This window comes from Equus caballus, chromosome 12, assembly GCF_041296265.1.
Source record: "Equus caballus isolate H_3958 breed thoroughbred chromosome 12, TB-T2T, whole genome shotgun sequence".
Taxonomy (NCBI): Eukaryota; Metazoa; Chordata; class Mammalia; order Perissodactyla; family Equidae; genus Equus; species Equus caballus.
In genome coordinates, this window is record NC_091695.1 from 821373 (window position 1) to 844504 (window position 23132).

At 48.3% G+C, this 23132-nt stretch overlaps 1 long non-coding RNA gene across 1 annotated transcript in view; it reads right to left on the minus strand.

The window, feature by feature from the left end:
* Positions 1–3808: 3808 nt before the first annotated feature.
* LOC106781399 (uncharacterized) overlaps positions 3809–23132 on the minus strand; it is a 41060-nt gene continuing 21736 nt past the window's right edge. Inside the window, exon 3 of the long non-coding RNA XR_002811831.2 lies at positions 3809–6556. This is a non-coding gene — a long non-coding RNA (uncharacterized lncRNA). The remainder of the gene's footprint in view (positions 6557–23132) is intronic.

A 23132-nucleotide genomic window follows, 5' to 3' on the forward strand; every position in this document is an offset into this window, starting at 1 on the left:
GGCTGTGGTCCCAATGTGCAATGTGGTGGTTGGCTCCCTGGGCCAGTACCACTCTTGAGCCAGGCCCAGGTCATGGAATCATAGGCTGATATTGGGAAGGCTGTCACAAAGATGCGCAAGGTAGGAGGCTTGCTTGAGTGGGCAGCCCACTGGGCATCATAACGATGGCAAAGGTTGTCTGCAGGGGGCACTGAGAGTGCAGGACCACATTCCTTTCTGGTTTTCCTGATGGCTGCTTAGGATAACGTCATCTGCCTGGCCTATCGTGTTATGGAAGAAGAGTCATACACTCCAGATAGGGAGGACGCAGCGGGTGCCATATTGCCCAGGTGTCCTGGCACTGAGTAGGAGAATATGCCCCAGAAAACACCATCAGCCAATCAGGCATAGCCAGCTGGTGAGGACCTAAATGTTCCACACTACATGGTTTAGGCTCCACAAGAGCATTCAGGGATGCCAGCTCATAGTGCCAGGAGGCACGTGGATCCCACAGCTGTGAGTGGCTGTCCTTGCTTCAGCATCATGTGGGAGCAATAGATAGCCTCAGGCATGCTATTTTAGAATATTGGTGTTGGGGACCAGGATCTCTTTTGCTTTTCTGCAAGACCCACATGGTGGAAGGTGCCAGTCCAAGTACCAATACTTCCGTGTGAGAAGGGCCCCAAATGAACAAGCCTTTAAATCGATGGTAAGTTTTCCCATGGGGAGCATATTAAGGGATGGTGGTGTCTTCTCTCCAGGCTGGTGCAAACGTAAAGCCAGGGATTTTGCTGTTCTGTCTCTGGCCAGCGGGTCCCAGCTTATTATCTACCTTCGGTCCAGGCACCAATCCTTTGTGGACTGAGCTCAGATTGAAAAAGGAGACAGGAATGGAGGATCGGGCCAGCTTGTAGCAGGCAGTCAGGTGTGGGAATCCACGCCTTGGAACCTGGATCTCCTGTCAGAGCCAGGAAAGACAAAATGAGGGCATTTCATTGTGGGTGGGGTCCACAGGGGCAGGTATGAAGGGCGATAAGAGCAGTGAAAGGAAACACCAGTGCCTTTCAGAGAAGACCCATTATTGTGTGGTCCGTGGTAGCACGGTGGGAGGGGGAGCCAGCAATGGACAGTGTACAGGTCCTCCGCGGTTGGGGCATCCTGGGTGGCCCAGGGAATCTGGGGTCAGGGCCCGTGGTAATCAATTTGTCATTTGGAGAGTGGCTATGCTCCTCAGTCATTCTGCTGCAGGGACCTTTTGGGACATTGAAACTGACACTCGGAGAGTGACACGTTGCACCCAACTCTTTCTCCACAAGTGTTCAGTAATTCTGGGAGAGCAGTACATGGTGGAAAAAGTAAATGCAGCATCATATTGGGGAGGCCTTGAGTGGCAGCCTCCAAGAATATGGATTCGAGGAGCCGTTAGTCCTTTGAAGAGTCGTGAGCAGGGAAGGACGTGACTGGAGTTGTGTTTGGGCTGGATTGGGGCGGGAGAGGCAGGAGGTGGGGCTGCTGTTCAAGGAGCTTCGGCATCAGTGAAGGGTTGAGGAAAAGCGGTGTGGGGCGGAGGGAATGACTGGCCGGCAAGGGCAGGACAGTCCCTGCGTGACTGGGCAAGCCCTGTCCACAGGAAGCAAGGGAGGACAGCCGAGGCAGCCCCAGAACCACCTACTGCAGCCCCCATGGGGTGGGGCCACCCACTCATCCGCACGGTCAGTCTGCAGGCAGCAGCGCTGGCCTTCTGCCTCCACCCCATCCACGCGTCCGTGTTATCTCACTCATCCACACGGTCAGTCTGCAGGCACGAGCGCTGGCCTCCAGCCTCCGCCCCGTCCGCAGAGGCATTCTCCACGCAGCTGCCAGAGGGGTTCTCTTATGCCTACGTCCGGTCATCTCACTCGCCTGCGTGGATTCCTCAACGCGCTCCTCCGTGCCCAGAGTTAGAGCCAAGGTCTTCACGGCCCCATGTCTGGCCCTGGTATCTCTCGGTCCTCTCCTCTCTCCCCTGCTTTGGCCCTCAGCCCCCTTGTTATCCTCCATACTCTAGCTTCAGGTCTCTGCTCTTTTCCTCTCTCTGGAACATTCTTCCCCAGACGTTGGTCCTCCTTATTAGAAAGGTCTTTCTTCAGCACCTGAGTAAGGCACTGACCACCCTGACCTTCCCTCCCTCAGTGTCACTTTTCTCCACGGCACGTCACCCTCCACATCCTGTGTGTTCCCTGGATCGCTTGCTCAGTGTCTCTCTCTCCCTCGCTCGTGTGGAGTCAGCTGTTCAAGCGAGAGCAATGTTTGTGTTGCTCACATCTGTGAGTCTCCAGGCCCTGCCATGTAGTGGGGGCCCAAAGAGTCCTTACTGAATGGGTGAATAGTGTGCATTATTATTCTGATTCGATGAAAGGGGAAACTGAGGCTCAGAAGGGGTCAGCAACTTGTCCAGACAGGACGGTCAGCAGTTGCCAAAGCCAGGGTTCAAGCCCAGAAAAGTCTGACCACAAAGACTGCTCTTGTCCTCCATGCTAACATACTCCTGAGGAATTTTTGACCTTTGTCGCTGAGAAGATGGGTCCTTAGTAAACAGAAATGGGGAACTTCTGGAGAAGGCCAGTTTGGGGTGATGATGGGGAAAGATGACAAATTCATTCTGAACTCTGCTCTCCTTTGAGTCCAGTTGGGCAGTCCACAGCAGACACTTGAGCATTTCTTTTGCGCCAGGCGCTGTGCTAGACACTAAGGATTTAAAAATAAACAAGACCCGGTCCCCTCTCGAGGAGCTCACCATCTAGGGGTGAAGTGTCCAGGACACACTTACTGAATTCATGGAGCAGGAGCTGACCACCAGCCTGAGCAGAGCATGGAGATGGGCGTGCAGCCAGATCCCCGGGCCAGGCATGGGCTGAGGAGCAGCATCTCTTGGTCCTGTTCATCTGTTCAAAAGGGTCACTCAACTCTTAGCTGTGCCAGATGAAGTGGGGACGTCAGCAACAGAGAAACGGGTCGGACAAGGGCCTACCCTCAGGAGCTCAAGAACAGGAGCAAACACTTCACTCTTATTCATTCACTCGCCAGCTAGAAAATGTGTGCCTACCATGAGCCAAACCCCCCCGCCTCTGGGTATGAAACATGAAGAAAGTTGGCCCTATCACCATACTCAAGGAGCTCACAACTAGTGGCAAGTAATTCTATGTGGTATTATTATTACTAGCATTAACAACAATGATGGCTAACAAGGGCTAATTGCCAGCCCCTGTTGAAGCACTTCCATGATTTATTTCGTTTATTCCTCACGATGACCCAGGGTTACCCCTACCTTACAGATGAGGAAACCGTGGCTGCCATCTGCCCAAAGTCTGTGATTTTCTTGGAGTACAAAGGAGAATGTAAGTAACTGTGCTGATAAAGTCAGGAAAAGCTGTACGAACATGGACCTCTTCAGGCGGGACCTAAGGAAGGATGGGTTTTCTCTAAGAGGAACCTGGGCCAATGAAAGCATGATATCTGCTTCGAAGGGCACTTGTGAGAAGCCAATAAGATAAGATATATAAAACCCTAGCATAGGCACTGGCACAAAGTGGGGACTCTCGAATGATCGCTCGCCTGTGGGAGGAGGAACGTGTGACCACTCTCCTGACGCACCCTGGTTTTTTAAAGACATCCTTCAAGTTATGGCCTCCTTGAGGGCCAAGGCCTCTCAGAGGCACTCCATTACAGTCCTTGCCCCAAATTCAGTATTGGAATGTGTTTAAACACTCTAGCAAGGGCAGTGGGCCCCACCTCTTCATTGTATAAGGTTGTTGTGCAAACACACACACACACACACACACACACACAGTTGCTGGGGAGATCACGGTAAACAACAGCCTCTCTTTTGGAGCAAAGTAACTGAGTGGTCTCCCTTTGTGGCTGGGGTGGAGGAACAAATCAGATGGGTAAATTAGCAGTCCCTGAAGACATCAGCAACCACCCTGCTCACACAGAGAGCCTGACTCACCATGAGGCCTCTCCAGCTCACGGCCTGTGAATAGAAGCTCTTCCTCCCTCTGAGAGGGACGCCAGTGTGTCCAGAACACCATGGGGGAAGCTTGAAGGCTCTCACCCCCTTCAGGATAGTTTTATTTTAAAAGACAAATTTAATTACCACCTCTTCTGGCTCCTTGAAGAAGAAGAAAAGCATCCCCTGGCAACACTCCGTTCACTGGAGAGTTAATCCCGCCCACTCATGATGCAGTCCTGGTGGCTCCCCCACCAGGTCCAGGCTGCCTGCCCCTGGACACCTTCTCAGCTAATTACCCTGCTTCGCACCTTTTCCTTCTTGGGAGGCCCTGGCGCCCTAGCGCCTGGTGTCACCTGCAGGCCTTGAGGACAGCAGAGCCCATTCCACGGCCTGGAGCTGCGAGGGCATCTCCTTCTTTCTTCTGCCCAAGGCCAGTTGCCGTTCTCTGAGGGTGCTGCAAACCCCTGGTTCAGGGGGCTGGGCCTGCCGGTGGCCCGGGGGTCTCTCTGATGAGCGGAGCCTTCGCACTTGCAGGGAGCTCTCACAAGTGTGGAAGCCCTCAGTCTTCAGGGGAGGTCCTCGGTGCTGCGCCAGACAGCAAGCGCTGGATAGCCCAAAGCCTAACTCAGACCCTCATTCTCTGGCTCAGAGAGTGGAGAAGACGCATGAGCCACAGCTTCGAACCAGCTCTGACAGTCCCTCCAATTCCCAGAAGCCATCCCCGACCCTGTTCACTCACAGCTCCCTCTCCCTCCCACGGCTCCTCCCTTTGAACTGCTCGCTGCATCATCAGCCAGGAAGTATTTACTTTTCCTTCTTGCTCAGTGCAGCACTATATTACTCTACTAAAGGGATGCTGCAGGCTGTACCGGAAAGTCCAGAGGCTCACACAGACCTGGATTTGAATCCTACTTCAGCTGCTTATTAGCCAGACAAACTTAGACGAGGTCTGCGGCTCTCAGCACCCTCATTTCTAAAACAGGGACAACGGCACCCACCCTGTAGGGTTGTTGAGTGGATTAAGCGAGATAATGCAAGCAGAGAGCTTGCACAAGTGCCATATTGCATAACACAGGCAGCACTGTCTTACTCAGCAATAATTTCAGTGTGTGGATTTGCTTATCTCTTAATCAGATGTTCAATTCTAGCTTGGTTCTTCTTTTGAACCCCTCAGGGCCTGGAGCAGTTGTAGGCCTACAGAAGTCACAAGTAGTTTGTTCTTTATTAGCTGGATGTAAGAGACTCCTGTCCCTCCTTTTCCTTGTCTTCACCACAAGGCTCTTATCAGCTATTTGCTGGCCCTGCCTCTCTGATCCTGGCTCCAGGCTCTCCCTTCCTTGTACCCTACCCGCTAGTGAGCTCCCTGACTCCTGAAGTCCTGGTCTGCCCACTATTGTTGCCATCCCCTAAAATGGTGGCTTCCCATGCGGGCCTTGTCTGCTGGCTGCCTCCTCCTGCCTGCATTGTCTGTCTGCTAGGCGAGGCCCTATGCCAGGGTGACAGCTCGCCAGGCCTCACCCCCGAGTCTCTTCCAAGCATTAGCAGCCCACCAGGGTCCAAAGATGTCTTTCATAGCTGATCTCTACGGCACCTCCTACCTTCCAATTAGGAGCGTGTCAGTACCCCGGCCATCACTCTTCCTGCGGCCGCTGACAACGTGGACGTCCACTGAGGCTGCTCCGGGAGAGGGAAGTAAAATTATTTCGGTGGTGGAGGTGGTACTGAGCATACGAGTTGGAACCTAGGGGAATCTGAACCTGGTCCAGCCTCCTCGTTCTGCAAGGAGGTGTGTCATCCTCTGTCATGAGGATAAACGAACACATGTGAATCCAAAAGGCCAAGGACGCTTTCAGCTGGCAGATTCTCTTTCTCACTGCCTGCTGATGTCCAGTCCGTTTCTTTCTCTTGCACATGCAAACAAAAAAGTTAGCGGGTGACTAATCTTTCGTCATCTTTTCTCTCCTTTACTTCTGTGGCTGAAAACAAATTTATACCAGAAAAAAGAGAAGTCTGATCCGTTTGTCCTCCCTCTTCTTGCCTCTCTAAATCTTAGGATCATGGCGAGGTTCTCTCAAATTTGGGGAACTGGAGCTGATGAAGGAAGTATGACACAATCTAACATTTTTCTTATCTGGCAGTGCGGTCTAGTGGTTTGCACAGGGGCTCTGTGCGTCGGAAGTCTGGCTTTCTATTTCTGGGGCTTAAGGGAAATCATGTAACAACAGTCTTTGCAGCCCCACTTGCGCTTGCTTTCTCTTTCTCCGGTTCCTGAAGGAGCTGGGTTTGGAGAGGCGTGGCCAAGGCAGTCAGCAGTTCAACCAGGAAGGGAGTGGCCCCTCCTTATGCCCCTGCTTCAGCCCCGGCTGAGGCTGTGAGGGTCAGTGGTGAACGGACGAAAGATAATCCAGAGAAATGCAAAGTGCCGGTGATGAGCAGGAGGTGGTTTGGGGCCGAGAGTATGAAGATGCAGCGATGACTGACTCAACCACATCAAACTAAACCTTTTCTCCCGCGACGCCCTGAGAGCCTGATATCTTGAGGGCTCTCAAGGGTGGAGATTTTCATCAGCTGGGGCGCACCCTGTGCCTGGAAAAGGAGGTGGGAAGGAGTTACTCTTGCTTTGCCCTCCAGGGAGCTAGTCCAGAAGTGGGGAAATCGGGAACTTCCTTGATCTGAAGCAGGGGAGAGAGAGAGAAAGATCCAAAGGGGCAAGAAATTTCATGAAACCGGAAAGGGACAAAAAGAAGAGGCGGGTATTCAGATTAGATCTTCGGAGGACAGAGCACTATAGTGACACTCTGTCTTCAGCACGGGCTACGACAGTTCCCGCAGCAGCTGGGGAGAGACCTCCTGAGGAGGTGTCTGTCGAACCAGCCTAGCAAACGCAGAAGCACAAATCTCCCAGGAGTTCCCGCGCACCCCAGACTTTAAAGTACACAGAACAGCCTAGAAATCGACAGAAAACTTTCAGCATTCGATTGATCAAATGATCCCACTGTTACTGTTCGAGGGTTGAGGCTGTATCTAGAAAGAACAGGGCCAGTTGGGGAAAACGAGTCATTTCACCTGCCATTTCCTTCCTCATTTCTACCCCGCTGATCTTTAGGTCTCAATTCCTGCTACTGTAGTTGTTGTTTTAACAACCAGGAAGCTCTGAGAGCCTCTGTTCCATCTTTAGAGTGAGACCCTGCAGAAAGTTCTGGGCTGAGCCTTGCCCTAGGCGATCAGGCGGCCTTTGCCGTGGGCTGACTATTGCTTTGGCATTCTGAGGGCTTTCTCTCTACCGGGGTGGTTCAAACAGTCTGTTTTCCAGGTTAATTGTATGTGCATTCTGCAGAGTCTCAGACCATGGTGGGAACATGGTGTTTATGAGGTCCCAGTGGTAACACACAGAGAAGGCTGACTTCTAGTGTGTGACAAGTGGGTGACACGGGATGCTTTAAAGAAAAACAAAGCAACCCAAAACAATTTCTCTGGAGGGGCCACACTAAGAAACGGACACCAGCTTTGTAGTTAGAAAAACCTGGATCTGAATTCCGGCTCGGCCCCTTACTCACTTTCTCCACCTCCACTTTTCATCTCTACATGGGGATTAGAAAACCCTCTCCAGGCTCTTCTGAGGATTTAATAAGACGTACAATTGGTGTAACTTCTGGCACATAGTGAGTCGTAAATTATTCCCCCTCTGTCCCAAAGCACATCCTGAGACAATTTTTAGATATTAAAAAAGGATTTTCACTGTGGAGATTTCTCTCCAGCCTCTTGATGTTTATGGAGAAAAAACTTTCAACTGACAAGGGCTATCAAAGTGGCAGAGCCCATTTCAGGACAGTGATCAAGGCCAGCAGTGCCCTGCTGTCAAGCGGAGCCAGGCAAATGCAAAAGTAGGACCTGCACTGCGGTAACAGATGGCAGCAAAGAGCGGAGCTCCACTCGCATTTTCTTTCCAATGTGTCACCATCTTTATGTAACAGACGAGGTAGCTGAAGCTGGTCCAGACATGTCAGAACCAGTCTGGAGGACCAATGGGGCACGCTCCCACCCCAGGACCTAATTACCTGCAGGACCAAGCTCCTGTCCTGAGGAGAGGCAGAGTGGAGGTGCATTTGTCTTATTCATTGTCAAGGACACTGGGTAACAGTGGATGGAGGGCAGCGGTGTTTCTGAGGACAGCTGTGGCACCCACAGTGGAATCCTAGAACAAGAGAACTATAATATGGGAGGGAGTGAAAACTGAATCAAGGCTTATTCACTGAAATATCTGTGGGACAGCACGACACAAGGCCCTGGGGCAGCTGCTTGGCTGTGAGCAAAGATGGCACTGGTGACATTAGAAGATGGTACCTGGAGGGCCAATTTCAGCTGCCTTGGCTTTGGGTAGCACCTCTCAATTTTTTTTTTTTTTTTGGCTGATTTCCTACCTAATGAAGTTAAGTTTTGTTTAGTTTTCACTTGGGGGAAATAAAAATATTAATATTTTATAGACCACATCCGGAAAAATATAAAACCGATGCTCTGACTCAGTACTCCAAATTAGAGCAATCTCACATTTACAAAAAACAGATTATAACAGATGTAGATATCAGTATTTTGTCAGAATTCATCAATATTAATTTGAAAAGATTATGTACTGAAGCAATAACATGTATAAGAGACCTGTGCCCAATTTTAAGAGCATTCCCTGACTCACACATTCATTCATTCATTCATTCATTCATTCAACAAGTTTACTGAATGCTTATTATGTGCTGAGTTGGACAGCGATGTGTTTGGTGCAGAGATCAGTGCCCTCAATGCAGGTGAGTCCACAAAAAACATTCCTGGGGATTTGCTCCCAAAACTACCCGGGGGGAGGGAGGGGAGGTGGGAGGGGAGCAGGGTGATGGGTTTGGAGCCTTCACAAAGCAGAAAGCAGCGGGGGCAATCACATCCTGCCTGGTTACCATCTCTGTGACCCTGTGTTCATCCGCTGGCTTGTGGGTCTGGGACCCACGATGATCATCTGTAAAATGAATTGGCTCAACCAACTGATCTCCGAGAGCTACAGTTACTTTCAGCTTCTAAGAGCTGAAACTCTAAGTCCTTATAATAAGCAAGAATGAACCACAAACAAGATGTTTTAAAAGCAGCTTCTATGACTCTGGGATCCAGTTTGATGGCTTTGGATGAACAGCTTCTGAATGGTCCGCATCTCTCCCTCCCTCGCCACTGGTGCTCTTTGCAGCAGGACCAGGCACGACTTCACTTCAGGCCCAGAAATGATAGCTAGTCTGGATTTCAAAGCGAATTTGTCTGGTTTTTAAGTATAGGCAAATAATTCAAACATTCTCTAAACTCTGCATGGGCCGACATCGTGTACATTAAAAAAAAAAAATCGGCAGGCTAACCAACCAATCAATGGCAATCAGTTTGCAAACTTTGATTTTTCTTTTCTTTCTTTTTTTTTTTTCGTGAGGAAGATTAGCCCTGAACTAACCACTGCCAGTCCTCCTCTTTTTGCCAAGGAAGCCTGGCCCTGAGCTAACATTGTGCCCATCTTCCTCTACTTTATATGTGGGACGCCTACCACAGCATGGTGTGCCAAGCAGTGCCATGTCCGCACCCGGGATCCGGGCCGGCGTACCCCAGGCTACCGAGAAGCAGAACGTGCGAACTTAACCACTGCGCCACCGGGCCGGCCCCTGATTTTTCTTATTAGCACTGGGTTAAGTCAGGAGAACTGAGATCCAGTCATAAATGCCTCTGACATGTGTGTGGCCTTGAGCAGGTCATCACACTTCTCTAGGACCCAAATGTCCTCATCTTACACTGAGATTTTAGAACTCAGTGGTTCTTCCAAGTCTGAGAGTCTGTGCCTGTGTATGAGGCAGGATATCTTGAATGGATGTGTTGGCTCACGAATATGTCACTCTTGTGCATTCAAGACTAGAAAGTGTGTCTGTGTCCTTTTGGTGGGGAGGTGAGGAGGTTCTGTTGCCTCACCTTTCCTCTTCCTCCTCTTCGATTAGAAACAACTGAGAAATAGACCAGGAAGCCAAGTGGGAATTAAGCTATGAAATAAGCTTTATTGCTGGTACAGCTGAATAACGATGGTCCTTTTAACCTGTGGCCGACATAGGAGCCGCCTCTTACCTCCTCCCAAGTTCAGGCCAATAGACCTGCTTGTCGACAGTTAGGCTGCGGAAGAGAGCCGCACACCGACGGCCAGGTGGAGAACCCAGGCTCCTCAGCTCACTCGTGGGAGCACTGCCGGGTTAACAGCCAGCACCTGCGCCCCCCACCTGGCCGTGCCCAGGTGCACTCACCTGGCCCAGCAGCTCCAGGAAGCAGGAGCAGAGAGGAAACCTGACCACCTGCAGACAGACCCCTGAGAGCAGAAACTTGAGAGAAAGAAGAGCTGCTGCTAGCCCACACGACACCTTTGTAAGAATTAGAAAAAGCCGCCCCTGGGGTCGACCCCGTGGCCGAGTGGTTAAGTTCTCTTCCTCTGCTTCAGCGGCCCAGGGTTTCACGGGTTCGGATCCTGGGCATGGACACGGGACGGCTCGTCAGGCCATGGTGAGGCGGCATCCCGCATGCCACAGCTGGAAGGACCCACAACTATAATCTACAACTAGGTACAGGGGGCTTTGGGGAGAAAAAGAAAAAAATAAAATCTAAAAAAAAAAAAAAGAAAAAGCTGCCCCTTGCTCTAAGACACAGCCACCTCAGGCTGCATGGCTTAGCAAGCAGGAAACAGGCTGTATGCCAGCCACACTCATCTACTCGGCTGCACAATTGCAGCAATGGTCTGCATGGGAGCTCCCATTTCATGGCTGAGGATAGGGCTGCAAGTGTGTGGAACCCTCTGTACACACTGGAGCTCACGGTCATGAGTTCTGTGGCTGCACCGTCCAATATGGTAGCCACTAGCCACAGGTAGCTATTTAAATTTACATTAAGATTAAATAAAATGTAAACAAAACTAAAAATTGTGTCTGTCGATCATACTAGCTTCATGTTAAATGCTCCTTAGCCACCTGTGGCCAGTGGCTACTCTGTTGGACCGTGCAAATGTAGAACATTCTTGGATAGCGTTGTTCTGTGGGGTCACTTCCAGTTACATTAGTCACTCCTAAGCCTCTACCAGCTCACCTTTGCACCCCCACTCTTGCCCCTCCCCACCATGGACCACATTCGCCAGCCCTGCAGGCCGTTGGTGGTGTGCCCCATGTTCTGGGTCATATCCACTCACCACACCTCCTGTTCCTACAGTTGCCTCTTTGTAAAATGTCCCTCCTCGACCAATAACTGCCCATCCAATAAAATCCTGAGCACTCTCCGAGGCCCAGATCATGGGCCATTCCCTGCGTCCTCAGGTGGACACCGTTTTCTCCTGCGAGCTCGCAAAGCCGCATTCTCTCATAGCACCTGCAGTGCTGCTTCTAGTCGGGCGTGTCCTGCCTCGTCTCCCTGCTCGCTGGCTGTGTGCCCTGGGGGGCAGGCTCCTACAGTTCGTCTCTGTGGCTCAGGCCCTGGGTGAGAAAGCCCCTGAAACGGCGTCTCCGGAAGGACGCATCTTGAGAACTCTCCCGAAGGCTCTGGCGGACAGTCGTGTGATCGTGGTTTGGATACAAGGCTTCGAGCTCTGCAGGCAGCATTTGCATTCACCTTCCAGGGCCTCAGAGTGCAGCTGGATGGGCACCGCATCCCCCAGCTCCCAGAGGAGGAGACAGAGGCTCAGAGATGGGCAGTTATCCAAGATGACTCAGCTAGAAATGGCAGAGCGACGTTTCGATGGAGGTCTTCCGGCCTCCAGAGCCCACATCCTGGGAGGCCTCTCGTTTGAGGGGGTGTCTGTGGACACGGCCTGGCAGGCCACCTTTCCTCACTTCAGGCAGGAGCTAGGATCGGGACGCCCAGTTAGGCAGAGGGCTCAGGGCAGCTACACACAGTCACACGCCCCCTCCTCCACCCCTCCGCCACGGGGAAGACTTGTCCCTGGGAGGCTGTCACGGGCTTCATGCCTCTGGACAGGGCTGGGCCAGGCCACGGAGCCCCACTGTTCAGTTCCTTCCCCATGCCTGCCGTGTGTTGCTCCCTGCTAACTTGACTTTGGCTGGGACGGAGGGGACCTGCATCCCCGACTTTCCCTTTTGCCTCAGCTTCACATCAGATGCTCATATCTCCCCTCCATCCCCAGAGCCACCATTCCCACAGGAGGCCTACGGGAGCTGTGCAGTTTAGGATGACATAAAAAATACTGCCTTCCTGCGAGAGAGGTTTGAGTGTCGTAACTAACTCTGGGCATCTTATTATTGAAGCCCTTCCTGCCTGGGGAGAGAGATTTTGTACTCAAAGCTCGTTAAAAAGGGTGGGTACACTGGGGGAAGGAAGCCCAGGTTGTTAGGCAGAGCCTGTCCTCCCAGCTCCCCACAGGTTTCCAGGGGCAGCTCTGAGGGGCAACGGCAGCAGCTGTCAAAGCACAAGTTTCTGACCTCCCGCCACGATCGCCTTGGTTTTCTCTTTCTCTGTCCTTTCCCTCTTTCCTCTGCTCGCTCTTTTTTTATTTTTGGTAAGGAAGATTGGCCCTGAGCTAACATTTGTTGCTCATCTTCCTCTTTTTGCTTGAGGAAGATTGTTGCTGTCTTAACATCTGTGCCAGTCCTCTATTTTGTATGTGGAATGCCGCCACAGTGTGGCTTGATAAGCCGCCCTAGGTCCACACTCAGGATCCAAACCTGAGAACCCTGGGCCACTGAAGTAGAGTGTGCAAACTTAACCACCACGCCACCCGGTCAGCTCCCCCTCTTTCCTCTTCTAATTCTCAAGTTCTTGTTTTTCACTTTCTCTCACTTCTACATCTGCCTTAAGTCTCCCAGTGAGGCCCCCAGGCATTGTGTGGCCCCACTGAAGGCACTTTGCCCTGAAAATACTTTGACGTGGTCTCTGAGTTCCAGCTGACCCCCTCTCCCCTACCTTCCAACCCACTGTAAACTTCTCTGTTTAGTGCTTTGAGGTCCAGATTCTATGACTACAAAGGGGTTGAACTGTGAGCCGAGATACACACAGGGGAAGAGAAACACCTGCACGTAAGGAGCCAGGTCAGCTGCCTCCTGGCGGACCACCTTTCTCTCTAGTTCTGCCCGCCCAGCTTCAGACCTCCCACGCTTGTTATTCTGACCTTGGCAACCTGCTTCTGAGAGCTGGAGCTCCTGGTCCGACATGCCCTGGTGTGGCACTGGCAGATTCTGAGACCCTCCTGCCTGGCCCTGGTGCGGCGTCGGCTTCGGTTCAGCACTTTGCACCTGAGACTATTCCCAGCTGTTTAAGTCTTTCTAGGAGCCAAGCCTCTTCTAAAACTAAGCGCTGTAATGTAGAGGTCAAGGGCACAGACCCTAGTGTCAGATGACTTGTGTTTGAACCCTAGTTCTCGTCACTGGCTAGTTGTGTAGCTGTGCACACGTGATTTTTCCTTTCCATGCCTCCGTTCTCCTACCATAAAACGTGGCAGCGTAATGCCCATGTGACAGAGGTGTTGTCAGAGCTGATGCCATGAGACGTGTCAAGGGCTTCCCGCAGTGCCTAGGACATAGAAAATGCTGACTAAATATCAGCCATTATCATTTTCTTTATTTTCCAAATAAGAAACAATTCATTCATTTCCAAATGAGAAACTAATTTTTTCCCTTCTTCCTGAGATCTGAAAGTTTCTTCAAGATGATTTTCGTGAAGAACTAATCATTGAAGGATCCCAGATTCCCCCGAGATGCACGATGGGGGCCCTGCCCATGTAGGATGGCTTCTATTGGCTGTGGGGACCCCAAAATACCTCTGTTTTCTTCCAAGTAGCCCAGCGCTCAGGATGTTTTCTGCTGGTCTTCAGGCCTGGACACTAATTAGCTGCAGACTCATCTGCATTAAAAGCGATTTCATTTTCAGATCCACAAACAGCACCAGGCTTCCCACCTTATGAGCAGGAGAAGGGTCACAAGGTCAGAGCTCCAGCACAATTCTAGAGAAAGTTCCCCTGGCCCAAGAAAGTTCAGGGGATACTTGACCGCCCGTCTCTAGGCTGCTGGATCCGCAGTCCTCACAACCTATAGGCCGAGAGAGTATAGAGAGGACTCAGCTGCAAAGCCGGGATGGTTGTGTGAGCAAATGGGACTGAAGTCAGGAACCAGAAGGTGAGGGAGGGGCGTGGAGGGGCGTGGCGTGGGGGGCGTGGGGTGGCAGCAGCTTGGTGTGGGTTGCTTTTACGGGCCAGACTTGAAAGTGTTGCATGTAATTCCTCCTTCCGTTGGCTGGAATTCAGTCGTGTGGCCTAGCTCAATGCGAGGGGCCTGGAGAATGTAGTCTGTCTGTGAGCCAAGAGGAGAGGAAACAAGTAGCCCTCCGTCCCTGCTCCTGCCTGTGATGTTTCTTTTCTGCATTCTGAATGCACTTTGACCTTGCAATTTCGTTTTTAGTTTTTTCTTGTGTCTTCGCAATGTCCAATAGATTTGGGACTATAAGACCCACCCTAGAAAAGCTAATTATTTCCTCCTTGTACATTCAGGGGGATACTCGAAATGCATTTGTTGAATGGCTAAGTGAACTCAAGGTAAAAGGAATGGAGATGTTAAAGTGGATGAGTGATCCGGTCACTCGGCTTCCGCCTACCCTGTTATCAATGAGAAATTGATAACAGTTGGCATGAATTTTCCTCACTGTGAGCTGAGAGGCTGTCTACCATTACACAGAGTAGAACCTTTCCCCTCTAAATGTTTAGAAACATTTTCACTATAACAGAACAGGTTTTGATTTGTTTTTTAAATTATACAGCGGTTTCCCCACTTCCGTAATTATAGTAGAAGTCACTTGTTGGCTCCATGTCACTGAGGCTTAAAGGTAGAAACTGGGTTGATTTCCACATAACTATTGGAATAAAAAAGGCAGAGCCTGAGCCCGGAGCCCGGAGCCCACTGCGGCGGGTGGAACTGGCAAGTTTTTCCATAGCCAGATTTGCCTTGACCCCAGGGGAGAACCTATAGACAGCAACGCTTCTCGCTAGCTGTTCCCATGATGCTGTCGATCCCATTGTAGGACCAACAATTAATTATAACAATATGACAGACATGATCCGTGCAGGCCTCCCTTCCTTCTCTTAACTCCATAAAGCCCCCTGCTGCCTGGGCAGTAGTTGGGGGTGGGGGTGGGGGGGGGGGTGTGCTTAAAATGACCCTATTAAAATTACTCATAAAATACACACATGAAAAACTCTGAAAGGAAAACATCAAAATAACGAAAGGAGCTGTTTAAGAGCAGCGATATTAATGGGAGATGTGTCTTTTACTTTACTCTTTCTAAAATAACTGCATTGTGGTTTTATTACTAAATAATTAAAATTAATATCATTAATTCAACATAAAAAATTTAAGAACTTTTATTATTCCTTCAACGTTTTTGAGCGCCTCCTGTGTGCCGGTTCCATCCTGGGTGCTGAGAGTACAGGGTGAGTAAGACACAGCGTGTCTCTCATGGGGCTGGAGACAGGCCATAAACACGCAGTTACAGAGATTTATTAATTCATGTATTCAACGAATATTTATTGAGCACCTTCTATGTGCCGAAAATGTTTCTCGGCACTAACTGGGGTCAGCAGGGACCCAGCAGGCAGACATTCTCACCTTCATGGAGCTTATTTATTTCTAATTAGAATGAGTGTCATGAGGGAAACTACAGGGGACCTGCCTAGACTGAAAGGTCAGAGATGACGTCCCCAAGGAAGTGACATAATCTTAAGTGCCTCATATAACATAGGGCTTTATTTTGCACCCAGGACTGAAAGAGCTTCTCCGGACGGGGCAGGAGCCTCCCTAGGTGACTAAATTCTGGCGGATGCTCCCCGCTGAGGGCTGACTCTCAGGTCCGTCTGCGGCAGAGGGCAGCCTGGGGCGGGTGGTGCCCCAGCTGCAGGCGGGCAGGGAGCAGGGGATCTGAACCAGGTTTGCATCCGTAGTCATGGTCCATTTGTGCCCCAGTGCATTGTGTCTGGGAAGTCCTGCTACGGAAAAAACAAGGCCATCCTTCCGGAGTAGCAGACAGTAACTAATGGGCCTTCCTTTCCCAGACAGGAAAACTGGAGCAGAGAAAACAAACTCAGCCTGAGAGGGAGGGGCCTCTGCTTTGCCCGGCAGGAGAAAGCCAGAGCTGGATTTCTGGTTTGTGCCTTCGACGGCAGAGCTCTGGGCCACCAGCTTAGACTGCTGAATGCACATCACGCCTGGGTCGGCTTGGAAATGGCCGAAGGCGCTTAAATGGAACGCCCAACCTTTGTCCTCAGCCCCGAAACCACAGGTAAGTATTTAGGTCTGTGTTGTATCGATCATGCCTCCCAACGGCACCAGGAAAAACGCCGTGAAGCAAGTCAACTTTCCAGTGACAAGGAAGTCACTCTCCTAATCCGCTGTCACTGGACAATCAGGTTGACAAAAACCATTAAATTTTCTGAGATTAGAAATTCACTGTCAGAGGGAGCTGTGTATAGAGTTTTCCACTCCATTACACCCAGGACAATAGCCAGAGGCCAAGTGACAGGAAAAGGCTAGGGCTTTTGAAAGTTTCCTGTGTCCTTGGGTGGAGGGAAATAAATTAACAAGTGCCTCCCTTTTGTAGGACATGGGATATATGTTATCTCATTAATCAATGCAACAGCCTATGAGGAGGGCGTGTAACAGAAGAATAAGCTGGGGCTCAGCAGGGTGGGGTCACAATCTAAGATCACCTGGCTGTTAATGTGAGACGAGGTTGAGATCAGAATCCCTGGGCCAGAGGGGTCTAAAGGCTAGTGACCTACTTTCTTCTAGGCAGAAATGCACTTCAGCCATCCTCGAACCCATTTCCCTCTGAAAGATACCTGGGTTCTGTATCAAGGGGCGGCAGGCTGGCGTGGTGGTGACTGTGGCAGATGCACATCCACACGTCCATGCGTCCGTGCGTCAGCTCTGCCTCTCACTGTGTGACTTGGGGCAAGTTCCTTCACCTCTCTAAGCCTCTTCCTCCCCCTTTTATTCATGAGGAGATAATAACCTAAAAACACCCATCCCTCCATCCCTTACGGGCTCCGAGGATTAAATGAGACCACATACATAAAGCATTTAGCATACTGCCTGACATAGGGCAGATGCTGAAAAAAGGAGTCAGTCGGTATAGGAAGTGGCTTTTTAACTTATGTTTTTACTATAAGTTTATATAACCACACTACTGAAGGTTTGGAAAATGGAAAAAAGAAAACAATCACACATATTCATAACTACTATCATTATTTGGGTGTATTCCTTCCAGAATTTTTTCCAATGCATCTATTTCTTTCCCCCACAGGTAGGATTTTTTTTTTTGCAGCATTGTGTCATGTTCTTTTTCACTTAACATTATATTGAAATCATTTATTCATGTTGCTACAGTCTTTTTTAAATAACTGTACAATATTCCATCCTGTGGATGTGCCATAACTTATTTATTCGTCCCTCCATTGCCTGACATCGAAGTTGTTTTCAGTTTTCCCCTATTATAAGGAATGGAGTGTGGACATTTCCGTGCACACAGTGTTTATACATACCTCTCTCTGAACATTTACCACATTGGATTGCAATGACCCCTTTATGTGGCTGTCTCCTGTAAGGAGAATGGAAGCTTCTGTAAGGTAGGAGCGGGTTTCCTCATCATCATACCTCCAGCATGTAGCTCTGACACTGAGTCTGAATGTTTGTTGAGTCAAAAACTTTTCCCCTGTTTGGAAAGGTTTTGGGTATTTCTTTAAGATAGATTTCCAGAAATGGAATTAGTGGGTTAAAGTATATGTCCTTTTGGTTGGGTCGGGGGCAGAGAAAGGGTTCAATGACTGGAGTGTTACCAAACTGCTCCCCGAAGAGGTCGTGCTAATCGGCCCTGCTGCTGGTCAGCAGTGGCTTTCCACTGTCCACTAACTTTGTGTTTTTGTGAACAACTTAAGGGGAAAAACTTCTAGGGCCAAAAATAGTTGAAACACTGTTGAAGAAGAGATGAGGTGGAATGACTTACTTTGCCAGATTTCAACACTTATAAAGCTATAATAATAACTAAGTGTATGTGGTATTAGCACAAGGATAGACAACTAGACCAGTGAAATAGAACAGACCCATGTGTATACACAGGTATTTGCTTTATGACAAAAGTACCCTCAAAGAACAGTGTGAAAAGGGTGGTCTTTCAATACGTGCTGTTGGAAAAATAAAATAGCCGTAAAATGGAATTAGACCCGTACCTCACATCATGCACTAAAAGTCAATTTCAGATAAACTAATACCTAAATGTGAAAGGTAAAATAATAAAGCTTTTGAAAGATAATGCTGGACAATATCTTCATGATCTCAAGATAGGGAAAGTTTTCTTAACACACAAAAAAGTTTGGTAAGTTTCACTACATTAAAATGAAAAACTCCTATACATTAAAAAACACCATCATAAGGTGAAAAGGCAAGCCCTTTTCAAAAGGGAGAAAATACTTACAATGCATATCAATGACAAAGGAATTGTTTCCAGAATATGTAGAGAAAAAGACAGGTAACCCAATAGAAAAAGGGCCAAAAGATTGGAACAGGCATTTCCTAAAGTAGAAATCCAAACAGCCAATAAACACTTGAAAATGTGCTCAACATCTAGTAAGAATCGGGAAGATTTAAATTAAAACCACAATGGGATACCACCCAATAGATTGGTTAAAATTTAAAATCTAACAAAATGAAAAGTTGGTAAGAATGTGGAGCAAAAAGAACTTTCATCTGTTGAACTTACATCTATGAAAATGTAAAGTGGTACAACCATCTTAGAAACTGGCATTGGTGTGGCTGTTTGCCAATAAAACTTTATTTATGGACATTGAAATTTGAGTTTCATATAATTTTCATCATAAAATATCATTCTTCTTTGGATTTTTTGTCAACCATTTAAAAATGTAAAAAATGTTCTTAGCTCGAGGACCACACAAAAGCAGATGGTGGGCCAGGTTTGGCCCATGGGTCATCGTTGGCCACCTCTGCTCTCTAGTACCGGTCCAGGGTGGTCCAGGGATCAGCAGCGTCATTATTACCTAACAATTTGTTGGAAATGAAAATGTATGGACACCAACCTAAACTTACTGAATCACACTCTTTAGGGAGAAGACCAGGAATCTGCATTTTAACAAGCTTTCCAGCTATTTTCATTTACCCTGAAGTTTGAGAATGATGGCTGTGGAGAAACTCATGTGTATGTACACATGCATGTATGTACAAGAATGTTCAAAGCAGTATTATCTGTAATAATCTCAAACTGAAAACAACTCAAATGTCCAAGAACCATAAAATGTCTAAAAGCAGTAAAATAGGTAAGTGGAATGACATTCAGGAATGAAAATGAACAAACTAAAGTCTTATGCAGTATAGATTAATATTGAAAAAATAATGTTGGGCACAACAAACAAATCCAGACACAAAAGAATATGGACTCAGATTCTGTACAACAAATTAAGTTCACAAATAGACAAACTAATCATACCATTTTGGGGTGAATACTTAAGTGACAAGACAGCAAAGTGAGGCAAGGAGGCTATACTCCTTAAAGTCAGGATCGTTATCTTTGGGGGGAAAGAGGGTGTTGTGGGAAGGGGCACCTGAGAGGCTTCTGGGGGACTGGCAGTGGCCTTTTTCGTGATCTGGGTGATTGTGACGTATGTATTCACTTTATGATAATTTGTTAAAGTATACATTTGTGTTTTGTACACTTTTCTGTATGTGTGATATATTTCACAATAAAAAATTAAAAAGAAAAATACCTGCTGGAAATGGAGACTTTCGGAGCTAGCCCTGTGGATGGAAGCTGCCGGATCCACTTCACACCTTGACTTCCGGCTTGGCAGCCCACCCACTGCATGTTGCAAATTTATAGGCCAATGGAGCCCAGATGGTTTCCTGTGATAGCTGCTGGGGCATAATAATGAACGCACATCTCCCCACACAGTCCTGAATGCGCTTTGGCAGGATTTTTACGGCAGGCCGTAAAACCCTGTTTCAAAGTCCCTCACTGTCTCAGAGACTTGGCCAGACCGTGATTGAGCCACACTCCCTCTTGTTACAGGCAGCCCCTCATCCTTGTCCCACATGGAATCCTTGAGAGCTGGCTTTCTCTCATGGTCCTACGAGGCCGTTTGATTGATTGTTACTAATAATCATTGCATTTCAGAAACCCCAATTCCTGCGCTCACAGCTGAAACTTCCTCTTTGCACTAATTGGAAAAGCATCCTCTGGGGAATGGGGCATCTTTATTGAGTCAGTCTTTGGCAATGACTGTATCGACTGGGAAGATGAAGTTTACAGCAGGGAGGGGAAGGTTCTGAAACCCTCCCGATGCTCTGGTCCTGGGCCTGAGTCCAACAAAGTAGGCTGACCTGCCCCATATCCAGACCTCCATCTGGAGAAACAGGGGGTCACATTAGGGAAGGGCAGGGCAGAAAGGCTGGGGTCAGTCCAGGAGTCTAAGAGCCATCCCAGCTAATGGTCTCTATGTTTCTTCCCCTTCTCCCTCATGAACAGTAGTCCTGAATGGTAACTGCGTAATTAAGACTACATTTCCCAGGCTCCCGTGTGGTGAGCTACGGTCATGTGACCAAATTCTGACTAATGAGATTGCAAGCAGAAGATGTATACGGAACTTCCAGGATGGGTCCCTGAAGAAAGCGTGCCTGTCCTTCTCTGTCCTCCCCTTCCTTGCTTTTGGCTGGAATGTGACGGAGCATTAGCAGCCATTTTGGACACCAAGGTAACTTTGGAAATGGAGTCCATGCCAACAGATAGAGAAGCACTATGCTGGGCCTGGACTAACTTCCTGGACTTTTTGCAAAAGACAAACTCTCTTGTTTAAGCCACTGCCTTGGGAGATTATCTGTCACTTGTAGTTGAACCCAGTCTTAACTGATATAATAGCATTTTTTATAAGAGTAAAGAAGTGGAAGCAACCTCAGTGACCCATAAGAAGGGACTGGGTAAAGTCCTTTGCTCATTCATCACATTTTTTTTATTGAGTTCATAATAGTTTATATCACTGTGAAATTTCAGTTGTACATTATTTCTTGTCCGTCACCATATAGGTGCTCCCCTTCACCCCCTCTGCCCACCCCTCAACCCCCTTCCCCTGGTAACCACTGATCTGTTCTCTTTGTTTCTGTATTTGTTTATATTCCACACATGAGTGAAATCATCTGGTGTTTGTCTTTCTCAGTCTGGCTTATTTCACTTAGCATAATTCCCTCCAGGTCCATCCATGTTGCTGCAAATGGGATGATTTTGTCTTTTTTATGGCTGAGTAGTATTCCATTGCATATGTATACCACATCTTCTTTATCCAATCATGAGTTGATGGGCACTTGGATTGCTTCCATGTCTTGGATATTGTCATTCTTCACATTTTTAATGAGTGCCTACCACATGCCTGGCTCTGATCTAGGCATGGCGAATATAGTGGTAAAAAAAGATGTTGTCTCTACCCTCAAGAACTTTGTTAGAAGAGGCAGCAGGAGGCATCAATAAATGGACAACTAAAATATAGCTTAAATAGTGGAACCATAGAGGCTAAGTAGTTTAAAAAAATATTTCAACATGATGGGAAAAATATCCATGACATATTGCTAAAATCAGCAGGTTATTAAAGATCATGCACCGTGAGTCCAATTTGTAAAATAGCATACATATTTGCATGGAGAAAAATCAAAACTGATGTATACTTTATCTGAACACCTTGGACAACACTGGCATTTAGCAGGCGAACAATAAATAGTTAATGAATGAAGGAATCTATTTCAGGGTGGAGGGGTTATTTTTTTCCTCTGTATTTTTATATATTTTCCAAATGTTCCCCCCAAAATATGTATTACTCTCATAATAAGGAAAAATATCACCATTAAGAAACAACGTGAATTATGAAGTTGAGGATCAAGACAAAATGTGTAGATAGTGATTTTTGTTAGAAGACAAAGAAGTTGTGCTAACGGTCTCAAAAAGAAACTCCAGTGTGAGGTCCAGGTTTGGCCTCCCTTCAGGGGAGCACACTGGAAGGGGCCGCTCCCTGGCCCAGGCCCTCCCTGGGCGCCAGCCGGGAAGTTTGCCCAGGGCTTTGTTCTACAGTTTAGTGGGGCAGGGCCCACTGCAGCCAAGCCATTAAACACTAGCCCTACCACTTCTCTCCCCGCGGCTCCACTGCTGGGCCTCTGGCCCCACCATTAAAGCAGCTGTGTTGTTTTGTAGAGGCTAATTAACTCCACGCTGTATGAAGCCAGACGCTAATTGGCCCACTCACTTAATCAACTTTAATGTCTCTCTTCTGGTGGACCCGGCTGCTGTTTTTGGTTCCCCTGATCATCAACAAACACTGATTCAGGGGAGTGCCAAGGACAGCCTCTGCTGGCCACATGCAGCCCTGACCCCATCACCCACCATGGGAGGTGCAGAAGCTCTCTTTGACCCTCGGTGAGCTCAGCGGAGAGACTCTTAAGTTCATGATCACGGTGCATCTTGGGACCTGAGCTTATTGCTTCTCTTCCAAACATTGCACGATGAAATGAGTCATCAGATGGTTGGTTCCTCAAGAGAATTGGCCTCATCTCTGTCTGTTGCTGACACATATTTAAGGCTCTAAAACCTAACTAATTTACACAACTCCCGCAACTCCATTTCACGGAGTGTTTCTCTGTAGCAGATGCTGTGTCGAGCCCTTTCCAATGCAGCACGGACGGAATACGGCTCAGGGTAAATAAGCAATACATATTTTTAGTTGAATGAAGAAGAAACACCACTCTTATCCCCACTTGTCAGATGAGGAAACTGAGACAATAATGTTTACATCTGTGATTGAAAGGACATACACGCTTATTTCAGTCATAGTCCTATAAGCTTAGGACCAAGAATTATTATAGTCCCCATTTTGGGGAGAACTGGAGACTTTCAGAAAGAAAAATGACTTTCCTAAGTCACAAAGTGTGGTAGACAGAATAATGCACCCTCCACCCCAAAGGTCTAGTTCCCAGACCTATCAATGTCTTACCTTACATGGCCAAAGGACTTTGCTGATGTGATTAAGTTAGGATACCGAGATGTGAAGATTATCCTGGATTATCTAGGTGAGCCTAATATA